This window comes from Podarcis vaucheri, assembly GCF_965113315.1.
Source record: "Podarcis vaucheri genome assembly, chromosome: 2".
Taxonomy (NCBI): domain Eukaryota; kingdom Metazoa; phylum Chordata; class Lepidosauria; order Squamata; family Lacertidae; genus Podarcis; species Podarcis vaucheri.
In genome coordinates this window covers 70,748,893-70,764,168 of record NC_138760.1, presented here as the reverse complement: position 1 = coordinate 70,764,168, position 15,276 = coordinate 70,748,893, and the positions used below count along the sequence as shown (strand labels likewise).

Sequence of the window (15,276 nt, the reverse complement as noted above, 5' to 3'; positions counted from 1 at the left end):
GCAGGGGATCAATGTATTTTATTTTATTTAAAATAGGCCTTTCCTCATATTGTACAAGACTTTCCTGTGTGGTTTTCTCTATGAAAGAGGTCAGATTATGTAACACAAGGGCAGTATCCAGCTTAAACAACAACAACAACCATATTTGAATTTGTGCTCCTCTTTCCCCAAACAAAGAACTCCAGGTGGTTTACAATAATCAAATATCAAATATATGATGCAAAACAGTAATACATAAAACAATCCTAGTAAGTATTTGACAAAACAAGCATTTGACATAACAATAGCATTTGACATAACAAGCAAACAATTTCATCAAGTAGTAAGAACAAAAATTCATAAAACAACAGTAGAAATTTTAAAAAGGAAAAAGCATTAATATGCCATACAAGAGAAGGAAAGAACTCAATTAAAGCTTTGAAATGAGATTGGAATCAAACTGGCAACTAATGACAATCAAGCAGAACAAGTGTAATATGTCTGAAACATCTTGTTCAAGTCAATAGCCTGGCAGCAACATTTTGCAACAGTTACAGTTTCTTAAAAGTTTTCAAGGGCAACCTCACAAACAGGCATACCTCATTTTATTGCAGTTTGTTTCATTATACTTCACAGATACAGTATTGCTTTTTTAATTTTTTTAACACTTGAAGGTTTGTGGCAAGCTTGCATCCAGCAAGTCTATCAGCCCCATTTTCCCAAAAGCATATGTTTACCTCGAGTTTCTGTGTCACATTAATTAAGGTACGCAGATTGGGTATTTTTTAAAAAAATACATAATGCTATCGCAAACTTAAAAGACTGTGGCATAGTGTAAACGTAACTTTTATATGCGCTGGGAAACCAAAGAATTTGTGTGACTTGTTTTATTGTGATATTTGCTTTATTGCTGTGGTCTGGAATCGAACCCACAATATCTCCAAGGTATGTCGGTAGCTTATTCTGGAGCTAGCTAGGTTCTGAGTAACTGCAGTGGGGTTCTATTTCATCAAGTAGGCCCACAGCTGATATACCAGCCAAATCTGGTAAAGGCACTCCTTGCCACTTATGCCACTTGTACATTTAACAGTAGCGCTGTGTCAAAGGGCAGTGCAATCTCATTCAAGACGTGCTGCCCCCCCATGCTGTCCACTTTGGGCTCTAGCTTCACACACCCATGTATGTGCCCCCAACCCCCCAACCCCCAGATTAGCCCTGAGGGGTTTTCCTCAACAGAAAAACGGTTTCTCACACCTGTTTTAGGTAGGTGGCAAAGACAGCTACAAAAGTCATTTTGGTGTTGTTGTTTTTTAAAAAAACAAGTCAATTATAGACCTTGGAAGGGTTCCTTCCATTCATCAAAATGACTCTGACTGAGAGAAGCTCCTTTGGGAGACAGGTGGGAGAGAAAGTGATTCTTACCAATTCTGCTTTCATCCAGTATCCTCCAGTGCTACCACCTCTTGTTATTCTGGAGCACGGGTAGGCAAACTAAGGCCCGGGGGCCATATCCAGCCCAATCACCTTCTAAATCCGGCCCGCGGATGGTCCGGGAATCAGCGTGTTTTTACATGAGTAGAATGTGTCCTTTTATTTAAAATGCACCTCTGGGTTATTTGTGGGGCATTAGGAATTTGTTCCTCCCCCCCCCCAATATAGTGCGCCCCCCCCCCAAGGTCTGAGGGACAGTGGACCACCCCATGCTGAATAAGTTTGCTGACCCCTGTTCTGGAGGGTCCCCAAATCCTCTGCTGCAGATTTTCAGATGGTTCAAGGGGAATAACTAAAATTTGCCTCCCCCCTTCCACCAATGGGAGTCTCCCTCACAGGAATTTATAATCCAGTCCATTATATTCCCCAGCTTTAAATTGGATTAAGTATTTGTGGTAGAACTTAACTTGAATATGAAGTAAAAGCTGATCAAAAGAGCCGTGCATACCCTTACTGTCACTTGTCAGTAGCAACAGGAATTAACAAGTCTCAGTACTGGCATCCTACTATACACAGTGAAACTCCCAGTTGCAAATCCTTATGTCAACTTCACGGTTTCATTTATTATTAAATCGGTCATTTGCATGTTTTGTTTTCCTTTTGTAAACAAACTCAAAATAAGGCTGTTGGGACCACAAACTCAATCTGAGGAAATTTCCTAAATACACTTATCCTAGGGCCATTCCGATGCTGCTTTCAGAATGACAGCTGGCACCTGTGGCCTTCTGTGAAATACTTTCTGACACTGATGGAGTGGGACAGGTGGCCGAACTGGCAGAATGTGCTGCATTTGATTGATAAAGCGCTACAAGTGTCACAGGCTTATAGACTGTCATTAACATTCAGCAATTCCTCAGTGTGGGAGGTTCATAGGCAAGCACAACACACAGGCATCTCTAAGAGAATGGGCAGTTGCTGGGAGTGGGGGTAGGAGGCGAGTGAAAATCTATGGAGAGCATTCTTTGATTTTCCTAGTTACTTTGCTTTTTTACCAAAGGAAAACAAAAGTAAAACCAAGGATCCGCGCCACCTTTCCCTTTATCTTGGCCTGTTTGTCCAATGTTATCACAAACATTTAAAATCCCACACTGAGCTGTTTAGTTTAACAGTTGCAGACGGCACCATGTCTCAATGTTACTGCACAAAATTGTTTGCTTCTTGATCAAAAGAACGACCTTATTTATAAATTTATAAAATTACTTCTGTACCACCATGTCATAAATTTTATCATGGCAGTGTACGCTGTAAAACATCATTTAAAAATGCAGATAACGATTTAGGTGACAAAAATAAAACTGATGCAGAACTCTGTTGGCACCTTCAACTACAGAATACACAAGCAAGTTTCCTATTATGACACAGGCGGACTACGGTTATAAAAAAAAACCCCACGGGAAGCTTGTTTTTTGGCAAAGATTTGGGCAGCAAAGTTTGTCTGATGGCATAGCGATTGCCTTTTATTTCAAACTCTTTACATTTAATAATAATAAATAATAATAGTAATAATAATTTATTTATACCCCACCCATCTGGCTGGGTTTGCCCAGCCACATTTAAACCTACCCTCTTTAAAAATGCTTATTTATGAGTTATAATTTTAATGCTCCCCACCCAACTTCGTATGTATTTTCTCCTAACCTAAAATGTAATAACTTTAAATCAAAACATCATACTAAGAAAAAAACAACAACCTAAAATTCTTATATCCATCCCCGTGCTGGGATGCTAAACAACCCATGCCAATTCATGTTCTCACTATTTCCCCTCCTTTTTATAAAATTATTTATATGCTACATTTGGGGAAAAGCCTACTCAAGGCAGCTCACACTATCATGAAAACCACAGTAAATACAACAATCTAACCAAACCAACAAAGACAGTTATTACAACCCCTTAAAACAATTACTCAGTTATATTCTATAATACAGCTCTGAACAAAAATCCTTATTTGTTGGGGGGGGGGTGTATCTAACTGATCCACGGACAAGTCATGATTTACAGTTTTTGATCATGACCCTATGCAACAGAGAATGGTATTCTGCAGGTGGCTTTGAGAAAGCTTGTAAACTTTATTTATCTCTTGTTAGAAATACGTTCCTGTACATTCCTGTACAGAAAATAAATGAAGATGGGGGGACACTTTCTAGGTTTTGAAACTACTGTACATTCAAAAATGTCTATTTATGAATCAAAAATTCATAGCCCTTTATTTTGAATACTAAAAGTTTGTCTTCTTTAGCCATTTCCCCTATTCCTGGATTTTTTTCAAAAAGAAAAAGAAAAAAGAGAGAGAAGAAAAAAGAAAAGAAAAAGAAAGCCTGGACCATTTCAGTGTAGGGTTTTTTGTTGTTGTTGTTTTTTGAGGCCAATGGCAGGGGAAGCCAGAGCCAATGACATAGAGGCAACTCATTTAAATTTTGTCCCATCAACGCAGAGACTAAAAGGAAGTTAATGTAAGGAGTGATTGTAAGGAGACATGCAGGGGGGGGGGCAGTGCTCGCTGAGGGCAGACTGATCCATTCACCCTAATGGATCAGCCTCCTCTGTTTCTAATGTGAACTGTACAGTAAGTTTTTTCTTATATATTTTACTTTGCTTCTTGACCCCAACCAATCAAGGATCATGTAGCAAACATGATTATGTCATAGCACCATAGACCCAGTCAGAGTCATCTACAGAATGTGTAATCACTGTTGGTAATTAACAGCTCTCACTTTCTCATTCTGAATGTTGATGGTGGTGGTGGTGGTGGGAGATGGAATGCATTCATATTGCCAGAACAACCTGGCTGATACATAGGTATCTTGCCACACTATACTACTTTCATTGATTGCCAATAGTGTACTATAAAAAACTTTCCATCCTAAGACATCACTCAGTCATAGTCAGTTATGCATAAAGAGTTGAAGCACAACAGGAATGAAGATTTGGATGTGTAATATATTATGAATGGACAACATCCCCATTTAGATGTGCATTTGCACAGCATTATTTTTCAGTCTGATATGCCTTTCAATGCACAGTGAAATGTACATCTCAATCCATACTCCTGCCTAGATGGGCAATGTCACATGGGCTGCATCTGAGTAAAGGATTGTTGAATTGGTTGGCTCAATAATAAGGATAATTTTATATCCTTCCATGGCTCCTATCTCCCTGTGAACTGTTTCATATCCTTTTGCAAAGGAGTGCGGAAAAACAGCAAAAGAGGGGCATTAGAAATTTATGTTTATGTGCAATATTTGGGAAGATGTGGTGTTCGAAAAATTAATTCAATGTATGACCTATTCCATTTACCTAATATATTTACTAACAAACATTGATTGCTCCTCACTCCAATTCCACAAGGGCAACACAACAAAATTAGGCAACTTGGCAATGGACAGCACTTCATGTTCCATTTTCTATTCCTTATGGTAGAAATGCATATAATTGCTTTGGCAGCATACATGGGGAAAGAGGGTTTGCAGGAAATAACTGACCTTTCAAACAGTCAGAAAGAAGCTCAAAGATGCCTATTTACTATAGCTCTCTTGGTGATTGATATTAACTATGATAGCCTCCCTTCAGGAAGGAAGAATCTAGTCTTCTTATTCTAGTCTTTATAATAAGTGGGTTTTTTCCTAAAAAAAATTGGCTATCAGTAACAGGTTCTTAATGTTAACACTCAGCAGATCTGAAAGCATAGGTTCTAGTATTCTGAAACATGAAAGCAGGCTGCTGAATTTATGCCAGCATCAGCTAGGAGTGCCACATCATAATGGCCTTGTCTCTTTGGATCTAATGGAATTACCTGGTAGGTACTATTTTTCTTCATTTTTAAAATCAGAATAGTCCAATAAGGATCAAGCATGCTCCAAGTGTCTGTAGGGGATGAAGACAGAAAGTCAGGAGGGTATTTTACATTTCTTTTCTTCCATGTTATGTATTTTTATATTGTAAACAGCCCAGTGAATAATCATGGAATCCAAGGCACCGTACATAGTCCCCAGTCAGTTTCCTATCCAGACACTGACCTGCTTAGCTTCAGCAAGAGCAAGTGTGCCTTCAGGCCACACTCTTAAAATGAAATGGAGTGTCCTGGAAAAGGCCCCAGCTGGATGAATGGTGAAGATGGGGAGAACTGCATATTCCAACATTTTGCAATATTGTGATATTAAAAATGCCACTAATATCCAGGATTTGTGAAAAGAAGCATTAGTAAAAAGCAGGCAAGTTTTCTCAAAGCCTCTGAGTTTGCTCAAAAGCTGTCTTTTTGATGAGTAGACACCTGTTAATCTTTCAAGTAGATGAAGCCACATGGTGCACTTATCAGTGACAAATAGGGAGAAGGAAAAACCATTAGAGATAAAAGTCTGAACTGAAAGATGATAACATTTCACTTACCTAGGACACTGCCATCCAAGCTTGTAGATATCCTGGCTCAGATGGAGGGCATCTCTCTGTTTAATAATAAAAAGGAAAATAATGACTCATTTGGTGACATCAAATATCCCACAGTATTTTCTGCCTTCTTTGGGGGACGCTGTGTGATGCAAAATGATTTTTTAAAAAATCCTGTCCTTTAAACAGTTTGTATTATTCTGTGATGGCAATGATCGACTATGAAGCATATCATCATCACCTTGCATGTGAATTCACTATGCAAGTCACTATGCAAAGGTTTTGTTTCTTTACCCCTGTCCAAGGGTAAATGGCTTATAAGAACATTGACAGGGATGATGTGAAAATTATGACCGCATATAAAGTATGATGCGAATTATCATTAGGAGAAAAGGAAAGCTGGATTTGATTTATGTGATAATAAGCAGCAATGTTAAGTAGTTGAGACCGCATTATCTTGTGCCTTTTTAAAAGCTTGGCAATGGGCTGTGCTGTTTCCAGTTGTTTAAAGGCCCAGAAAGCACACAGCTAATCGTTTCTCATTTTGTTGCAGGCAAAATCTGTATTCCACAGACAGAACCATAAAGCTCATCTGGAGATTACACAAGGAGACCTAATTGAACAGGCTCTTCAGAGCCAACCCATAAAAGCTGCATGCTGATTGACAGGAGTGAAAGAAGTCTTGAAGCAGTTTTTGGAGAAACAAGCCACTGATTTATATTTAGCAACTTTATTCAAAAGTTTTGTTTAAATGTCCTCTCCCAATCATCAAGACTTCATTTTACTAGGATTCAATTTTGCCAGAGAGATCATCTAGACTTTCAGTGCAAGATGGAAACATTTTTTCCTGTGTGAGATGTACATTTGCAAGTGCATCCAGAGCAATTATCTTCTCACTTAACCACAAACTTTCCATATTCATAAGCAACAATGTCAAAGCCTCGAACTCATCTATCATTCATAAAAATACACGTATCTACAAAAACTCAAAACAAAGCACTGACCATTACAATACTTTAGCTGGAAGTGTCTGGAAGGATCAAGTACAACAAATGAAAGTTCAAGGCAGAAACATGCTAAGAGTCTCCATCTGTTTTCCAGAAATTCAGGGCCTAAAGTGTACAAATAACTTAGTATTTTTAGGGTTGCAAACCAATCAAAGTCATTTCAATTGATTCATGATCAGATTTTAAATCCAGTAATGTATCCCACAGCCATCTGGTTGGCCACAGCGAGAACAGGACCCATTGGCCTGATACAACAGGCTTTTCTTATGTTCTTATATTCTTATCAATTACACCAGCATTTTGCATATTTAAACAATATTTGCATATATACACACACACATCTAAACTCTCTGTTTCTCTCAGATTAGACCTGGAACAACTTCCAACTAAAATAGTTTTCAGCTTTATAGACTCCTACCTCCCACGTAATACATGACAAACATATACAAATGCAGATATGCTTATCTCTGCCCTTGTGTTATAAAATCAAACAACATTATTGGAATAGTCATATTCCAAAGCTAAAACAAAACAGCTCCTTTTGTTTCTTCCAGGAGAGTTTTCCCAGAGAGAAAAGGAAAATTACAATTTTTAGGCTACCGTTCCATTCCCAACAGTAGCCTTGACTATGCATTGACTATGCAGCGCAACTGAGTCCTGCTGTCCTACTAATACTGTCCATAGGGGCACCCAATAGGTGCCAGCCCTCTTGTTTGTCTGCCTACCACGCTTGCTTACACCCTACCCACTCTGTACCAAGCAAAGACAGATGTTTCACACTCAAGAGATAAACAATCTCTTTTAAGTGGATAAAAAAACTCCCTCTCATCCCAGCAACAGCAGTAGCTCTTCACTTCCAATGGATCAGCCTGCTCTATGGAGAAAAAAAGCCAATCCTGCTTAAGTGTGGAACCTGAAAGAACAGGGAGGGCAGTAGGCAATTAGTCAGAATAAAAATGTTGACAGCAAGGTAAATATTTAACAGATATTTTTTGCAGGCCCGATGCAGGTGGCGCTGTGGGTTAAACCACAGAGCCTAGGACTTGCCGATCAGAAGGTCAGCGGTTCGAATCCCCATGACGGGGTGAGTTCCCATTGCACGGTCCCAGCTCCTAGCAACCTAACAGTTCGAAAGCACGTCAAAGTGCAAGTAGATAAATAGGTACCACTCCGATGGGAAGGTAAACGGCCTTTCTGTGCGCTGCTCTGGTTCGCCAGAAGCGGCTTAGTCATGCTGGCCACATGACACAGAAGCGAGATGAGCGCCACAACCCCAGAGTTGGTCACGACTGGACCTAATGGTCAGGGTTCCCTTTACCATTTTTAATAGGAAATTCTAGCCTTAAGAAAATTTTGCACGTATTTATTTAGCAGTTAAAAAGGGGTTCTCACTATATAGGTAAAGGTAAAGGTACCCCTGCCCGTACGGGCCAGTCGTGTCCGACTCTAGGGTTGTGCACCCATCTCACTTAAGAGGCCGGGGGCCAGCGCTGTCCAGAGACACTTCCGGGTCACGTGGCCAGCGTGACGAAGCTGCTCTGATGAGCCGGCACCAGTGCAGCACATGGAAACGCCATTTACCTTCCCACTATAAAGCGGTACCTATTTATCTACATGCACTTAGGGGTGCTTTCGAACTGCTAGGTGGGCAGAAGCTGGGACCGAAAGACAGGAGCTCACCCCACCGCGGGGATTCAAACCGCCGACCATGCGATTGGCAAGCCCTAGGCGCTGAGGTTTTACCCACAGCGCCACCCGCATCCCCTCTCTCTATATACTGCTTCCTTACACCAAAAACATTTTTTAAAAACCAGTTAAAACATGTAGTTCCACTATTGATCTTTTAATAAAACATTGCTGCAGCAAATTGTATCCTTTCAGATAATCATGCAGAATAGATTGTGTTAAGAGTATGCAAAATCTCCCAAACAGAGGACATTTCTTATAACTTATTGTCTGCTCAGAAGTATGGGGGGGGGGAATCTGAAGCAATATAGGTTGGAATTCAGTATTTCCTCACTGGACTAGATCCAGTGGTTACTGCACTGCTGGAGCTCTCATTGCCTTCCTGCTACAGGTGAGGAGATGACTATGAGAAAAGAAACTGCAACTGATGCCATCCTTTCTGAAGCTGTGGCCATTTGAATCAGGAATTGGTGGCCCAGGAATATAAAATGCAATTGGAATGTTAATTTCCAAGAACATGCCAAATTTCTGAATCCATTGATTTGTACCATACGCTACTGAAGGAGGCAAATACTGGCATTTTTGCAAAGTACTATCCTAGAAATGAGACAGGTTCCTGTTTGCGATGGCAGATTGCTGATGTGATTTTTCCTTGGTAAATATCCAGCTTTTCATAATTTAGCATCAGCTGCTTGTACTTATGCCTCTTCTGCTCCTGGGCACCAGAAACACTTTAGGGCAGCTTGACAGCAGGTGTGTGAGCTCAGCAGTGAATGGAACCAGATCTTAAATTAGCAGCACTTGGCTAGCCAAGGCCTGTAATATACTAATCATAAGCTGAATGCTCCCATGAAGCAGCTTGATTTATCTATTTTCACCTTTGGATGCTTAGAATTTTTTTAAAATTTGAACTTATTTTTCATTAAAACTTAGGTCATCAAAATGCTCAAGAATGGGTAGAAAGTAATACACTATGTCATTAAGAAGCTAAACAAGTACAGAACTAAAAAGAGAACAGGGGGTGGAAAGGGGGAAGTGTAAACACTGAGGGTGGTATTTTCCCTTCTTTTCATCATTTCTCTCCACACATACCTATGGTTCCTTGCCCAAATCCATCCTAACAAGATCAATGGAAGCAGCCTTATCACACTTTTATCACCTTCTGGATCAGTGGAAATGCAGACTATCTACACCAGGCTTCCTCAACCTAGGCCCTCCAGTTGTTTTGAGACTAAAATTCCCATCATCCCTGACTACTGGTCCTGCTAGCTAGGGATCATGGGAGTTGTAGGCCAAAAACATCTGGAGGGCTGAGGTTTAGGAAGCCTGATCTACACTGTGTTCCTTTAAGTGAGGTGAGCATTTGGGCACATATTCAAAGGCACAGCCCTCTGAAAGCAATGCAGTGCAGATAATCAGCATAGATAAGTGCCTTGCTCAAGTAGAAGGGCTGTCAGTGGGCTTATATATATTTGATTCCATGGTGCTGAGTTAAGGGAAATGAAGATGTATTGTACACTGTATCCAGGAATATCCTCATTCAAGAGAAATGAACTGCAGCTACATAGCCCTTTCATGTCATCAGGAGTATGTGTTGACTTACACACTTTCTCTCTCTCGCCTGCACATACACCCAGCTCCAAAACTATCTTGAAGCTTGGTTTAGGGCTCAGAGGATAAACACCACAACAGAAGTTCCTCTCTTGAGCAGAAGGTAGCGCTGAGCTAAAGGTACATGTGGGAGCTGTTTTCATTTTCTTTTCTTTTTTTTAATAATTTTTTTATTGGTTTTTCACAGTTTTTATAGACACAAACAATACACAATACAAACAAAAACACACACAAACAAACATGTATAATTTCATATCCTTTTTTCTTAAACCTTACTTCACTGACTTCCCCATACCTCCCCTTTCTACATCCCAATTTTCAAGCTTATTTCAGCAAATCCTAGCCCATGGTTTTATCAATTTTTTCCCTTATTCATTTCTTTTACTTAATCTTTTACAGCTGTAATCCCCTTTTTTCCCTAAAACCTCAACATTTTAGCATTCCTCAATTTTACAATATTTCTTAAGATAAATTTTGAATTTCTTCCAATCTTCACCCGCCGTCTCTTTCCCCTGGTCACGGATTCTGCCAGTCATTTCAGCCAGTCCCATATAGTCTATCACCTTCATCTGCCATTCTTCCAGAGTGGGTAGATCTTGAGTCTTCCAATGCTTTGCAATGAGGGAGCTGTTTTCATTTTCTCTTTGACATACAGTTATCATGGAGGGAAGCTTGCACTCACAGAATGCACACCACGGGACATTGCATTCTCTGACGCCACCCGATAATCATTTAAATTGCAAATGAAGAGTGCCCTTTTACAGTTAAAACATCATATGAGGAAGATAAGTTAGGCTCAAGTCTAGTTTCCCACTCACCAGCTTTGCCCAAACCAACTGAGAATTTTACAGCCTGCCTGCTGGGTGGTTTATTTGTTTGTTTGTTTTGCTAACAATATCAGAGGTCAGCATGAATGCACAAGGACTCCCACTAGCGTCGTAGGACTTTGATTCTATTTTCTCCCATCACATACCTTCTGTATTGGCTCAGGGGAGGGGGTTCAGAAGAACCCCCAGAAAAGTGCCCAGGGGCAGGAGAGGGTGATTGTTCCATCAGCAAGCAGAAATAAAAAATGCTTGCTTTGGCAGAGTGATCTGCTTAGTGCTACACTGAATTCTTCCCAATGTATGTTATTACTCATTTCATTTCTAAACCACTTTATACTGTTGATTAAAAAAATCTCACAGCCGTTTACAACACGTTAAAACACAAAATGAAACCATCAAGAATAAAACATTACTGAAGAAATTCAAATATAAAGTATACTTTCAATGTAGCATGTTTAGCCCCTGTCACTGCCAGCTGACAGTTTTGGAGAAGCCAGATGGGCCTTTTTAAAGGGGAAAAAAAACCCCGCCCCTGCCATTGCCTTTGGCCCATTTTGGCATCTTATACATCCACACATAGGACAACAGTGAGAAATGTCATTGATTAAAGTAACAACAACAAAACAGAATGAGACTGGGATAGCACGCGAAAGATGTTCCATAAAGAAAATGTAAACCTTCAAAATGATCCCGTGTAATGAGTTAGCACTCCACACTGCAATGTTTTCCTATAGGTTCCATCAGTAGATTCTAAAGTATCACTATAAGATACATTTTTAAAAAACCACATTTGGATTGTAACCATCATGTTACCATATTTCCCAGGAAAGTTGCCAATGAATTCACACAGTCAAGGTAAGAATTTTGTTCAGAATATTGAAATATATTTACTCAATATAGCATACCCTACAGAGTCAGTAAACATCAGAGTGGACGACATGTATGCAGCATCACATTCAACATTTTCATTTTTCTTGGTTATAGCCAATTTAATTGTGATGAGCAAAGCGTCTTCAAACGTTGTATTAGATAATGCAACTGTGGGGACTTTAGGCATACAAAATAATTTGTATGTATCTGTGTAAACATATGTTTCAAGTGCTTAAGGAAAAAACTACTTGATACAGAAAAAGAGCCAACACTCAAATCCCTCTTCCTCAGATAATCACGCTTTCACCTTTACAATAACCAGAAATTGCTATAGGAACTCCCTTTCCTGTTATCCCACCTTCTCTATAGATGTGTTCCACCCATTTCAATTGCCTTGTTAATACCTGTTAAGATAACACGGCAAGCTGCCAAAATAATGGCATTTCTGCAGGCTTGCCAAAGGCTTCCTCTAGATTACATTTTGTCTTTTTATATATGCGAAGAGAAAATATGTGCATTTCAGCAAACGGACGAACTGCTGCCAGGTGAACTGTATTGATTTAGCTTTGGCTATGTCAGGAAAGTATTCTCAGGATGATAGCAAATGCTGTGCTGAATTAAAGGAAATCAACACCTTATACTATATTCTGTAGTGCTAATGTGGAAACAGTGCTAAAATTTTCTAATCCAAACCACTCTAATTCCATCTCTATAGAAAAGCACAGCATAGGTGTTAAGACTGGTTTCCCTAGCCTCTTGGTTTACAAGGTGCATCGTACTCACAGGACTAAGAGTGCTAAGCAGCTGATCAGTGCTATAAATACACTTCCAATTAAGATGACAATTTTCAGCAGCTTACCCAATTTAAAAGTCACTGCATTCCTGACCTTGTGATACCCTTGTCAACAGCCACACTTCTCACAGCTGTCTGCTAACACATTGCACCTGTGCAACAGTTTACCGCTTTCTTTGACCCCAGAAAAGGGAAACATCAGTCCCATGATTGCTGTTCTTTTCCCACTTTTTGCCCCTGTCCTGCGTCTATTCTTAGCTTCTTCATGCTCAGCCCCCATCTCCCATCTCTCAGGCAGAAATCAAAGCACAATGGCCAGAATTTGAGCTTCAATTCCCAGAGTTAAAAACATAACTTTTGAAGAAATGGTACAAAGGACCCTGCCATATTACAAGTGAGAATACTAGTCCATCTAGCTCAGTATTTGTCTGACTGCCAGAGGCTCTTTGGGGTTTCAGGCAGGAATTATTCCCAGGCTTACCTGGAGGCCCCAGGCATTGAAACTGGGGCTTTCTGTGTGCAAGGTATGTGCTCTTCCGCTCAGGTCTAGCCCCATGATTCATAGGAGTATGAGAAATACCTTAGAGAAGCCAATGAAACTTAGTCATCTGGGGCACCTGGGAATTTGCAGTCTTGCCTTTAGTTAGTCAATTCGGGTTTTTTTAAATCTATTTAAAAGATGTGGATCTGACCTAAATTCTGGGGTTTCCCTACCTGAGGTGAAATGGGAAGGTGCCATCCCAACCCACCAAAGCCTTCCTTGCCTGGGACATGTGGTGCTGTCCGCAAAGCAGCAACAGTGGGTTCCAATGTGATCTTATGAGAGCTCATGGAGTGCACAAGATCTCATGAGATTTGGGTGAGATCTCATCAGAAGCTGCCGCCACCATCACTTCCCCAGCAGCAGAGGCAGTGGAGCACCCATGGTGTTCCACTGCCTGAGATGGGTGGGCCAGCCCTGCCTAAATTAATAGCCATACTTGGTAATTTAATTTTCTTTCTTATTCTTCTGTTGAACAACACACAAGAGTAAGATATTATTTTGAACATAATGGCCTACAGGTTTGGGTTTTTTGTTATTCTTCCTCCAGTTCAGTATGGAGTACAGATGCAGTCAAAGGCTTTTGAAAGCATGGTTCAAAGAATTCTGTTAGTTTAATAATTACCGTGTCCAATTATGCACTAACTGGAAGGAATAGATTGGTGTAGCTACTAACACCTAAAACAGGCACAATGTTTGATAAAGCTAGACATTAAGAACCCAGGGAATCCGAGGGGGATGCAGCAATCCTTGCATTCTAAGTCAAGGATAGAAGGTGGGTGAGATTTCGTCTTCTATTTTGCTGCACCAGTTTCTAGAAGCAGATATGGAGATATGCAGGGATTTAAACAGAGGCACCGCATGCAAGTGCCAGATTCTGCAGCTCCACATGGTAGGCCTTGAACCAATGGATTCAAATTACAGGAAGAGAGATAGTGACTAAGCATTAGGAAAAACTTTCTGACAGTAAGGGGTTCAACGGGGGAACAGACTACCTTGGAAGGTGATGGACCCTCTTTCACTGAAGGTTTTTAAACAGTGTCATAGAATCACGTACAGCTGGAAGGAACCCCGGGGGTTATCTGCCCAATCCCTTGCAATGCAGGAATCTCAACTAAAGTGTAGCCTTATTGGAGTTCACTTATTGGGTCTGCGTTGCTCCGGGACAGGAGGAAGGAAGTCAAAATGACACTAAGTTGGTTCAAAGAAAGAGTTTATACTGCTCTCCGGATAGCAGAAGGCACTTGCGTGATTAGTCCACAGCAAGTCCAAAGAAATGACAGGTTTCATGCAGTTTATATATCCTCCAGGCACCCTCTCACTCCTCCCCTAGGAGCCCAACCACGTTGGCGTACGTACACAGGTTGACATCACATATGTTCCTGCTCTGGTACTCTCAACCATAAAAGGATCTTCCTTCCTGTACTTCTGACCATAAAAGAATATTCCTGTTCCTACTCCTATCTTGGAGCAAGAGGTCACTACTTCCGAAAACATGCTCTGCCGTTAGTCCCAGACTTGGGTCTCCCCGTCATTTGTGGTCAGAACATAAGATATGTCTGTGTCTGTTCTACTGGTAAAGTCAAGGCCAGTCTTGCCGTCAAACTGATAAGGGAGAGAGCTGTGTTCTTGTTTTGCATTTGCTCAACGGCTAAAGTTTATGCATTTTAGCTAAGGAGAAATGGGGATTTTGGTGCAGTTTAAAAATGCCTGTACAGTCAGTTTTGGGTTTGGGAAACCCATTCATTCAAAAGCATCCATGACAAAGGGCTGTGTGTGTATCTGTGTAGTTTGGACAGACATTGTCAGAGGTTCTTTAGCTGCAATTCCTGCATTGCACAGGGTTAGAGTAGATGACCCTTGGGGTCCCTTCCAACTCCACAGTTCTATTATTGTATACATGAGTGGTTTGTTTTGTTTCTTCCCTGACTTTCTTCCATGATGGAGCTTAAAAGTTTGCTCTCCAAACAGTGATTGGCACAAACTGATTTTAAGCTGTATTTCAGTCGATTGCTGGATTTTATGTTTTAATGTATTATATACTTTGGTGTTAGCTGACCTGAGCCCGTTTTGGCTGTGGAGGGCGGG

At 40.5% G+C, this 15,276-nt stretch overlaps 1 protein-coding gene across 1 annotated transcript in view; it reads right to left on the bottom strand.

Annotated features, from left to right (window-relative positions):
• The window catches only part of SGCD (sarcoglycan delta), a 410,213-nt gene that overhangs the window by 330,487 nt on the left and 64,450 nt on the right, over positions 1-15,276 (bottom strand). The window contains exon 2 of the mRNA XM_082211838.1: positions 5,857-5,912. The gene's annotated coding sequence lies outside the window, so the exon portion shown is untranslated. The remainder of the gene's footprint in view (positions 1-5,856; positions 5,913-15,276) is intronic.